This window comes from Periplaneta americana, chromosome 9, assembly GCF_040183065.1.
Source record: "Periplaneta americana isolate PAMFEO1 chromosome 9, P.americana_PAMFEO1_priV1, whole genome shotgun sequence".
Taxonomy (NCBI): Eukaryota; Metazoa; Arthropoda; class Insecta; order Blattodea; family Blattidae; genus Periplaneta; species Periplaneta americana.
In genome coordinates this window covers 3,354,125-3,366,898 of record NC_091125.1, presented here as the reverse complement: position 1 = coordinate 3,366,898, position 12,774 = coordinate 3,354,125, and positions in this window count along the sequence as shown.

Genomic DNA, 12,774 nt, shown 5'->3' with positions numbered 1-12,774 from the left:
CGGCATTATCACCTTCATCTCATCCAGACGCTAAATAACTTAAGCTGTTGATAAAGCGTCGTAAAATAACCTACTAACCTACTACATTAAACGTCGCATGAACGGATCTCCTCCACGCGACATCTTTCATTGTACAAGCGAATCTTACGATATGTCAGTGAAGTAAACTGACATCATCCTATAGTCAGTGTTCTTTAAACCTGTAGCCGCATCTAAATAATGTTTTGGTGTCCAAACTTCGTTCCATATACATCAGATATTCATGCCAATTGATTGAAAACATTGTCTAGTGTCTTACAGCCTACGAAGTAAGGAAACGGAGGAAAGGTACTTGGCATGAAAACTACAACCAATGGTGGTTCCTGTACTAACATCTTGATCAATCCCGCGGATAAAATCTCTATATTTGCTATATCAGTAATGTCACTGCTGTCATCAAGAGCCAGTGAATAGTATACGATTTTTCTTGCTTCTTTTTTAACCTTCCTCTTGAATATAATCAGGTATTTTCTAAATTCTTTTCTCGATACTTGGTCCACAAATTCTTATGGACAAGTTATTTAAGCTATTTTAATCATTACTCTTTTGAGAAATCCTGTTGTATTAAAGGCTTTAGAGCACGAGATATTTCAAACCCCATTAGGTAGCTGACTTCCTTACATTTATTTATCTCATCTTTCTCTTCCTGGCTATGATTTAAGACATGTCAATTCCTGGCGCTTATCAGTTCGTTGGCACATAATATTGAATCAGTTTTTCTACAATATTATTATTAAATGAATAACTAATAAATAGTTACCCTCATCTAAAGGTTAAGAAGATTAAAATTCAGATAAAACCTAATAATTTTTACCCTTCTAGGCAGAAGATTTAAAAATATCAATAATAATGCACGTACAGAAGAATTACAGAAACACACACTTAGCGGTGACGAGATATTGTCCGAGAAGGGACTTATCAAGGATTACATACCAAAATAGTAACAAAAGGATTACGGTGAGGTATAATCCTATTTATTATTTCAGAAGTATTTTTCTTCATCTCATTATTTTGAGCATTTTTTCACAGAAGATTATCCCCAACTATTGATATTGGATCTTGTCAGTAATAATAATAATAATAATAATAATAATAATAATAATAATAATAATAATAATAATAATAATAATACATTATTCAGCGTGGCAATTAATGTTTCTATATACTCCTAATTGAACCGTTGAGCAAAGTAAACATATTACATTTTGTCTGACAAACCACAAAAAAGTTCTCCTTCTCATTCTTTACGAAACCACCTCTTACTGCTTGTAGAAACATAGTTTGTAGAGCGACATGATACCGCCACTGCTTGCCTTCAGTACGTGAATGAAACGCACAGCAATGTACAGGAAACTCCTCGTACCCGTTTGAATGCCGCTTTGGTCACCACCGCTGCATTAGATTTAATGTGCCGCGATGTCAAATGTTTGGTCTTCAAAAAAAAAAAAAAAAATCCATGGCATTGGTAGAGGACAAACTCGGTAATGAAATAACAGACAGACAAGCAATACTGAAAAGATTGACGAAATATGTAGAACTATTTGAGATAGGGATTCGTCAGTGTTCTGCCTATACCTAAGAAAAATAATGTCAAGATATGTAACGAGTTCAGGACTATCAGCCTGATATTGCAATCGAAGATATTTCTGCGAATACTGAACCGACGTTTAAATTCCAAGATTGAAGATCAGTTGGAAGAAGAGCAGTTTGGCTTCAGGAATGGAAAAAGTACGAGTGCTGGAATTGGACTGCTATAAACAATCGACGAAAGATACGTAGAGAAGAATAAAGAAGTGTATATAGTATTTGTGGATCTAGAAAAGGCGTTTGACAGAGTGGGTTGAAATAAATGAAGGAAGAATGAAGATGATAAAGAGAGATGGGAAGGGAGAAGGAAGATTAGGAAGAATTAAAAGCAGAAAGAAAGAAAGAAAGAGAAAGGGGTATGGAGTACCACAGTGTGAAAACTCTATTGAATCTCCATAAGTTAAGAATTGTAAACTTGTGGCAAGACGAAGAAAAATATAGTAAATAATAAATTAGGATATACAGTATTTATATAAATTGTTGCCTCTGAAAGTTAAACCTCGATTGAAGAAATCACGGAAGTATGATTTTCGAGTTCGTTATTTTTCCGGTTATTATATGCTTATTTAAGTTGTGTTAACTCTCGCTAGTGGTTTTATATTTTATTTTATCCGTCTTAGTTTTTATTTTATTATTGTAAATATTTTGTTTTATCACTGTTATTATTATTATTATTATTATTATTATTATTATTATTATTATTATTATTATCATTATTAATGAATTATTTTGTTTTACAATCTTTGTATCATTTCTGTCACGATTATGCTATTATTATTATTAGTATTATTATTATTATTATTATTATTATTATTATTACTGTTACTATTATTTCTATCATCAGCATTATTATTTGATCCTTGTAAAATTTATGTAGACTACTGAACTGTACCCGAGCACGAGCATATGCTCATTTCGGGTATCCATACATATGTATTCATTTCAAATGTAAATTGTAAATAAATTTGAATTTGAATTTGAATGTCATTAACTTATATATAATATTAAATTTCCTTTTAATAATCCGTGGTGCTACAGCCCGTGAAGGGCATAGACTGACCAGCCGGTTTCTGGCCTCATGCCCACATGCCGAAGCAGAGGGAGGTGTCGTGTGGTTAGCTCGATGATCCCCCCAGCCGTTATAGCTGGCATTCGCAACCGGATTACGCTATCTATCGCAGATCCCCAAGTGCATCACGATGCTGGGTGGGCACCGGTCCCATACACTGGCCGAAATTTCATGAGAAAATTTCTTCACCCCACGAGGACTCGAACCAGCAAATTTCCTTTTAGGCAAGTTAAAATGTTCATGACTTACGGGATTTCAAAAAGAACAATATTAAGGTAACCTATAAATTCAGACTCCATTTATAAAGCAACTATTGCGTGTAGCAATAATTTGTTTACTTACATTATTCAAGCATAAAAATGTTATAAACCTAAGCAATTGAATCATTAAAAAGTTGTGCTGAGGGGCACAAGAAAGTAGGCCTATTTCATGAAACTACACAGAAAATGTTTCAGGAAAGGAGATTCTCAGTTCATCTCCTTTCAGTTATATCCCAATCATACACACTCTTCTAGAAACTTTTAAATTTCTCCTCATTAGATAAATATTCCGGAATTTTTGTAAAATCCTCGATTTGCTTCATTTTTGTTGAAGGACTGTGCAAGTATGCATTTTTTTTCTGGCTTCACAATGGCTGTCTTAATCTAGTTATCCTTATATAAATAATTCTTTCTATTCCCTTTTTCTTTTTAAAAGTTTCATTTATCTCACTGTCATCCGCTGAAAACATAATGGTATAGTATAAACAATCAGGACGAATAGTACAACAAATTAAACACAACTTGCTTTAATAAAGGAGTGACTTCGGTCGAGAGGCTATTGGTGGGAGTCCCTTCCCAAGTTGTGTGCCTAAAATTTGTTGTTGTTTAGTCAACTGTCCGAAGACAAGTCTGAACCTCATAAGTGATAACCAACAAGGCACTACTTATGAGGAAACTAGGCCAAGAGATATGGGGCAGGATGGTGAGTTCCTTTCCCCCTCTATTGTGTACGTCACCGATTAGCTACATACCTATACATTTAGAGAACGAAAGAAAAAAAAAAGAGACAAAAGGAAAATGGAAAATTAAAACAAATGACACTAGAGGAAAAACGGCCCGTGACCGGTAATATTTAAAATTGAAAGATGAAATTAAAAAACTACAAGAATTGTATGATATATTGCTGGTATTTACCTTATAATAATAAAAAGTAATGATAATGATAATAATTGAATAATAATGTTGATGTGCAGTTAAGTGGGTGGATCGGATGGCTATAAGGGGCGATGAGGAGGCCACTAATAAAAATAATAAAATGTGCGCTGCTAAACAATGCACTGTACCACTTTAATGAGAAATAATGCTTTAAAATATCACCTGATTTGTTATGTTTATTCCAATGTAATCTTAATTCTGAGGATTATAACGTAGCAAATTCGTTAATTTTTAACATTGCTTCTTATTATTTTCTTTACTTTTTAAAGACATATTTGTACCTTTCCAACTTTTGTTTTTATGTATTGACTCCTAGGCCTGTATTGCATGAGATTTACATGGTAATGTATGAAAGATGTGTTGTAGTGTTTTACTCTGTTACCATGGGTTATGAATTTAAATAATTACAATAATAAGGACTATACTGTCCGATATCATTTTCTGTACACACTTTACTACAAAACTTGTCGCTCTCACAGTTTTCTCTTCCATTGCACCGTATACGGTGTGCGATTACTTAAATTATGATGACGATGATGATGATTATATTAATAATAATAATAATAATAATAATAATAATAATAATAATAATAATAATTGTACTTAAGAAAGTAGTTAATAAAATCGCTTTCATGTGTTAACATAAACTACGTTGTAATAATTTCCTAGTTGACAATTATTAGCTTCATGTTAGTCGTCATCAAAACTACAACTTGTTTATTTTAACACCTTAAGCTGATATATTAACTGTATTGCTACGTGTTATAAAATGTGATGAGAATGAACAGTAATGATAATCATAATCATAATACAAATTCTTGCAACACAATTACAAGACAGCATTAGTGGAAACTTGGGTAAAACTTGAAGGAAATTGCTTGATAAATTCGGATCTTGTTATTTTCTCCCTGTGATGTATAAATGTTGTAATCGCCATCTAAGACGCTTCAGCACACCCTGCTTATGAGAACTTCTTTTACACGGAATTCAGTTTATCTTAACAGACTTTTCATAGCTCACAGAGAACCGTCGGACATATTTTTAGTTTTAAAGACGTGAACCTTGCAAACCATTTTTATAACTTACAAAATGAAGTTACGTAATGTATTTATATCGTTAAATGTAGTTTATTAAAAAACGTTAAAGACATGAAGTGCATTAACATCAACAGTTATATGACTATAATATATGCACTCCTCGTCTACATAGCTATATATTTTATAAATATAAAGATCATCCACGGAATATATTGGAACAAAGATTTTTAATATATTGCCAAAGCAATAATTGTTAATTAATTTTCAAGAATAGCGTTAAACAATTTCTCCTGGATAAGTGATACTATGTATTTAAATCATAAATTTAAGGTTTTTACTACTGAGATCTGAAATTTAATCATTCTCACATTGTCAGAATGAATTACTATGTACGGCAATCGACAGTGGAATATTACTTTACACTACGTGTTCATGCGCGGATAATTTCGTAAATGTGATTCACTCAATAGCCTTGCAGACAGAATGTCTTCAAATTATGAGGTTTGAGGTTGCATCGTCCGATATTTGAAACATTGCGAACAGAAATGTTATGTGACAGTGAATTTATAGTGTTATGATGTGAATATTGTCTCAAAGAAGAAGTAGAAGACCATACTTATAAGACGAAGAAAGGAAAGGTACAGGTGCGAATTCTAAGTGAGCCAATGGAACATGTGGACAGCTTCAAATACTTGCGATGTACTATAAGCAGTAACATGAGCTGCTGCCAGGAAGTCAAAAGGAGGATAGCAATGGCAAAGGAAGTATTTATTAGCAAAGTGAAAATATTGTGCGGACCTCTGGAAAGAAACCTAACGGTGAGAGTAGCGAAGTGTTTTGTGTGGAGTGTGGGGAGGAATATGGACACCACGACGAAGTGAAGAGAAACGAGTGCAAACATTTTATATGTGGATATAAAGAAGAATGGGGCATATGAAATGCTCACACAGACGGAAGAATAAATAAAGCTATCCTAGAAAGAGTGGATGAAGTAAGAATAATGGCGTCCACCGCTGTGGTCTCGTGGTAGCGTGTTCACTCCCGAACTCCGCGGACCAGGATTCAATTCCCAGCTTGGGCCCAGTTGTATGGATGAGGTTTTTTCGGTGTTTTTCCCTCCTATTCATGTATATCAGGTAACTTTATCAGACGTGTGAATCCGCACTCATTCTCGCCATTTTCTTCTCCCCCATCCTTTCTTTTCATTTCATTTGTTTTTCTATGCTCTCCTATCGCGCCTGCGTCGGCCCTCCGGAGCTCCTGACACTCTCGGCCGGCCTCTGTGGATATGTCAAAACATGACAGTTGGTAACCTGGCAGAGGAACCCACCTCTGTCCCGTTTGTGGGGGTATGTGGGGGATGCTGTTGGGTGGAATGGTAAACGGACTTAGACGGATGTAGGGACTGGTCGTTAGGGTGTTAAGGGTTAGGTCGGTTCGGCGTGGATGCGGTCGTTGAGCTTGCATCTCACTCCAGGGTCGCACAATAGACCTCTACTCGCTGTGCACAGGGATGCTTCCATCCCGGCCTCATAGATAGAGAGAGAAAAAGCAATAAAGAATAATGCAGAAACTGATATCAGAAAGAGAAAAGTTAATAGGCTTGCTCCCTGGCTAAGAAGAAACTGCTTACTGAATGATCTGCTGGAAGGAATTGTGAATGGGAGCACTTAATAGGCGTACGGTTCTTCACTCATTCTCGCCACTTCATTTCCCCCTCATCATCCTTCCTTATCATTACCTCTCCCAGCCGCATAGGAAGAGAGAGAAAAAAAGAATAATGCCGTAACTGATATCAGATAGAGAAAGGTATATATAGGCTTGCTCGCTGGCTGAGAAGAATCTGCATACTGAAGGATCCGCTCTAAAGAATTGTGAATGGGGACAAATTTCGTGGCACACGAATGTGTCAAATTAGAGACAGCAGTAATATACATTTAGCGTGACTAAGATGGTGGGTGAAAAACTGAAGACTGGAGAATACTGGGTTTGCAGTGAAAGACCTCCCTAGGGCTACAGACTACTATGGTTGAAGTGTGAATGAAAACTTTTAAAGTGACATTGAGGTGGAGTAACGTTAGTTTTGGGAATGATTATTGTCTGGTGGCTCCTAATTTGTAACATAGGAACGTTTGTGGTAGGGGAGAGTCGGGTAGTATCGGACAGTGCGTTTTTTTCATCTACCACCATATGGTAGTACCTGAATCACATGATTACGTTTCTCTTTGAGACATCACAGAAACGTAGTCATGTCAATCAGGTACTATCATCGTGTGGTAGATGAAAGAAACTCACTGTCCGATATTACCCGATGTCCGATACTACCCGACACTCCCCTACGCCATTGCTGAAGTGAACTATAAAATTTTGATGTGCAATATTAACGATTTGAACGGGACGAAGTGACCAAATTCGATGCCTGACTGAAATGTTTCAGTCCATAAGTCAACTTTCTCTAAGTGTTCGGTAGATATACATCGGACTTAACGACAACTACAGTGTCGAATTAACTCTTCAGGAATTGCAAGACGAACATTTCAGGCACAATTTTTAATTTTTCAGTGACGTAGTGCCATTTCTCTGACACAAGTTCATATTTGGGTCACGTAGTGGCAATTATATGCAACGGGGTTGTTGCCATGGTTTTGTAACTTTGAGAGATATTTTTTATGTGATTTACTGGAATATTTATGTGTCGAAGTGCTATTTACAACCTATGTGATGGGGCCTCGGTTATCAAGAGTTGGAGCGTCGGCTTTCAAGACATGGAGCGTCGGCCTCCAAGACATGGAGCGTCGGCTTTCAAGACACGGAGCGTCGGCTTTCAAGACATGGAGCGTCGGCTTTCAAGACATGGAACGTCGGATTTCAAGACATGGATCGTCGGCTTTCAAGACATGGAGCGTCAGCTTTCAAGACATGGATCGTCGGCTTTCAAGACATGGATCGTCGGCTTTCAAGTTAAGGATCGTCGGCTTTCAAGAGTTGGATCGTCGGCTTTCAAGAGATGGAACGTCGGCTTTCAAGACACGGATCGTCGGCTTTCAAGACATGGATCGTCGGCTCTCAAGACATGGAGCGTCGGCTTTCAAGACATGGATCGTCGGCTTTCAAGACATGGATCGTCGGCTTTCAAGACATGGATCGTCGGCTTTCAAGACATGGAGCGTCGGCTTTCAAGACATGGATCGTCGGCTTTCAAGACATGGAGCGTCGACTGTCAAGAGATGGAGCGTCGGCTTTCAAGAGATGGAACATCGGCTTTCAAGAGTTGGATCGTCGGCTTTCAAGAGTTGGAACGTCGGCTTTCAAGACATGGATCGTCGGCTTTCAAGAGATGGGACGTCGGCTTTCAAGAGTTGGATCGTCGGCTTTCAAGAGATGGAACGTCGGCTTTCAAGACATGGATCGTCGGCTTTCAAGAGATGGAGCGTCGGCTTTCAAGAAATGCATCGTCGGCTTTCAAGAGTTGGATCGTCGGCTTTCAAGAGATGGAACGTCGGCTTTCAAGACGTGGATCGTCGGCTTTTCTAGATATTGAGCGTCGGCTTTCAAGAGAAGAAGCGTCGGCTTTCAAGATATGGAGCGTCGGCTTTCAAGAGAAGGAGCGTCGGCTTTCAAGACATGGAGCTTCGGCTTTCAAGAGAAGGAGCGTCGGCTTTCAAGACATGGAGCGTCGGCTTTCAAGAGTTGGATCGCCGGCTTTCAAGATTTGGAGCGTCGGCTTTCAAGAGATGGATCGTCGGCTTTCAAGGTTTGTAGTGTCGGCTTTCAAGAGTTGGATTGTCGGCTTTCAAGATTTGCTTTTCGAAATGCCAATATTATGTTTTCCAAAGTGCAGAAATTTTGTGTTTGAATGTGCCGAAATCTATATATTTCAGAATGACGAAGTAACATTTTTCGAAGAGCGGAAATAAGACTTTCCATGTGGAAAAAGACACTATTTTGTAAGTTTCGAATATTTCGTAATGTACCGAAGTCATACTCTTTTTTTTGCCGAAGAGATATTTCTATAGTTTGTCAAATCCTCGAATTTGTTTACTTTTACTGGAAGACTGTGCAAGTGTGCTCTTTTTTGTGGCATCACAATGGCTATCTTGGTCTAGTTTATTTTATACTAATAATTTTTATTGCGTTTTTTTCTTTTAAAAATTTTCATTTATGTCACTTTTATCCGCTGAAGACATGATGGCATAGTATAAACAATCAGGGCGGATACTACAACCAGTTAAACACAACTTGCTTTAATGAATGAGTGACTGTAATGTTATCAACAGGTGAATCAGGGAATGAACCTTATACTGGTTAAACACACTCGTGTAGGTTGAGAAAGCCTGCTTTTCGATAGCTAAGTACAGGGAACGCACACTATAGCTGTGAAACATGATTTCGTTGGGAAAGCACAAGTCCACCTTAAGTCCGTGATTTAAACATTAACGCAACTAAAATGCGTTATCCTCACAAGCATTGTATACATCATACTTACAGAGTTTTTAACATAAAATTATGCGTCTGGGCTGCGACTTCACTTTTGGTTCACATAAAATGAAAATGAAGAAATGAGTAAATTTTGGGGTCAAGATTGATTTAGAATTGTGATTGTTAAAATTGTATAAAATATTCATCCTAAAATTAAAATTAAAATAGATTGATTTTATATTTTCCACTTATTAGATTTATCACAGTCTATATGTATATCTCATTTTTACATGTTGTGTAAAAATTTATTCTCTGATAGAGGTTGTGGTTGATATGTACATCTGTTATCAGGCAGTACATCTCACTCGACGATATGTGTCAGAGAAATAAAAATTGATACATCTGAAGTCTGATTATGTAATAGGTAGCTAGTCAGCGATGTATGCAAAGTAGGGGGTAAGGAACCGGCCACTCTACCGCATTATCTCCTGGCCTAGTTGCCTCATAAGTGCTTCGTTTTTGCTATCAATTGTGAGGTCCAGATCGCTCTTCGGAAGTTGATTAAACAACATGTAATATTTAAACAATGTTAGTTTTATTGTAATGTAATTAATTGCAATTATATTATTATAAAACTGTAAACAAAAATATTGTCTTGAAGTTTGGGATCTACAACTCTATCTTCTATGTATTGTAACAGCGATGTTTGGTTTAATTTAAAACAATTAATTTCTATAGCACTGTGTCCAGTTATCCTTTTTTGAAATATCCCTTCAAACCTGTGGCTACGGATGTAGCTGGTTATTTTTCCTTTATTTCCGGCACTGAACTTCACTTCCAGTGAGTTGAGCACATCAGTAATCTACAAAAAGTATGGAAGGTAAGTAACCCTCGAAAAATACATTTTTTCTTAACCTAACTTAATTTTCATTGAGATTTTTTTCTATGTAAGGGCAATGATGAACTATAATATTGAAGTAGCTGAGCCCTTAGTAGTTAGCTAGTTTTCAATTCAGTTTCTTTTGTTAAATGATTAAATGAGGACTAATAATTTCTTCTTCAGTCCACAGATTTCCAGTTCAACATGTCTTAACGGCAGTGGGTGCTCCTCCTCTTGTCATAAATACAATAATGATGGTGGAATTGGAAAATGGTGCAGATGAGGAAAGAAGAACATTCCAGCTCCATGTGCGTTGCGATCAAAAGGATTTTCAGTGTGTACGCTGGGTATTCAAGCTCTTGTACAGAATGCATAATGTGAAAAACACAAGACAAACAGTGAAGCTGTAATTAAGAATGCTCACAAAATTTATGCTGGACGTATAGAAGAAAAAAAAAATAGGCCAGAAAATATGAAGAGGCATTTGTCGAAAAAGAAGCTGAAGAATTCAGAAAGGAGGAAGAAAAAAACATAAATAGATTGGAGTCTGCTAACTTCACCGGGTTTTGAGGGTTCACTGCATCAATCAAACGTTTAAACATTTACTTATATACGTTCTGATGATAAGAATACTAGAAATTGTAAATTATCTATTGTTAACTTAATGTTATGTATATATGAGTTATAATAAATATTTAGTTATTGCATTAGAAATTCATAATTACGTTGTGCTACAATCCCTGCCTTCTGTTTTGTGTTTTCTATATCGTTGATTCGTTTGTGTTTTTAGAAGTGTTTAGTGGTGCTGAATGTTATGGAAGTGAGAGCATTGTAATTATCCCAATTTTTGACATGTTTCATACGTGTTAAAACTAGTGAGCATGTGTGTAAACGTTGGGAATTTGTCGTGTTTGTGTACTTGTGTTTGTTTTTCAGTTTTGTTCATATTATGGTTTTGTTTATGTTTTATTGTTTTAATTGTTCTTTTGTAATTTCAGATCTAATGTTTGTTCAGAATACTCGATATTTAAAAAAAAAATCGTATGTATTTCATAATGCCGGATTCATTTTTCAAAGACTCGTTAAAATATTTTTAGTGAGGAATGAGGTATCTAGTTCTGCGTTACTATTTTGAAATGACCAGTTATGTATATCACAGTTCGACTTTAAAATTTTTTAAAAATCTCGTGCTCGAACTTTTCGAAGTGTCGGGTTCATGTTTTGAATTTGACATTTTAATATTGTTTTATTTTAATTGGTGCCCGATTCATTTTCTTTAGTATTAGGTATTCATTCGTGAAGTTTGATGTTTGTGTTTTTCTAAGTGCCGGGTGAAGACTTGTCGAAATACAAAATTACATTTTTCAAAATTCACATTTAATGATTTCACGTTTATATTTCTCAAAATGCCAGAGTTATATTTTCCGGTCTGCATGGTTACGTTTATTTGGAGTACTGAATTCATTTTTTTCGGTGTGCCCAATTAACATTTGCGTTGTGAGTTGTTGCAGTTTTTTAAACTGCCGGATAGATATTTTTAATTATTTTTGGGTGATACATTTCAGAGTTCCAGGTTATATTTCAAAATTCCATGTTATATTGTTCACAATTCGCAACTCATATTTTTCAGAGCACCAATATGGCCTTTCTCAAAGTACCGGTTTCAAATTTTCAATCTACCAATATCATATTTCGAAGTGCCGCTTTCATTTAATTGACGGATACAGGTTAATAATATTTAGTCACAATATTCTTAACTGTGATGTCGTCATCTAATTCAGTATGCTACTGATAAATTTATGTGTTTTCCTTATCAAAACTAGAAAAGAAGGATTATCACCAATTATATAGTCATCTTTTCCCACCCTTTGATTAGGAACAGCAATAAATTTAGCAGTAATGTATTTAATTAGGTGATATCATCCTTAAGACAATTGCAACTTTCAATGTTTTTCCTCGGTACTCTTCAATTCCTTTCGGTATATTTCAAATAACCTGCTCGCTCTTTCTTTATGTGTGACTGATACCAGTGCTGTAGTGATATTTTTCAAAACGAAAGAGAGGTTTATTTTGAAGTGTGAAAGTGATGTTTTCAGGTACAGTTATAAGTATGGAAGTGACATAGTTATATTTTTCATTGCCGGTGTGATACTCCTAGTAGAAGCGTACTGAATTTCTTTCAAGTGCCGGAGTGAAATGTTTCACAGTGACTGATGTAAATCTTTCAAAGTACGCGAGAAATATCTTTGAATCCAGGACCCATGTTTTCCACTGTGGCTGAGCTAAGTATTTCACAGTACGTGAGAAATATCTTCCAGAGAAAGAGTGAGAAGTTTCAGATCCAGATCGATATTTTATTGTGCCGGAGTGCCATTTCACAGTGCAAGATTATGATTTTTCTGTAACGGAGTGCCTTTTGTGTTTCATGTAGCCATTTTCAGTGCCAAAGTGATGGATTTCTGTAAGCAATGATATTCTTCAATGCAGAAGTAATATTTTAATATCTCCGATTGACGTTTTGAAATTTAAGGAGTGATATTTTTAGAT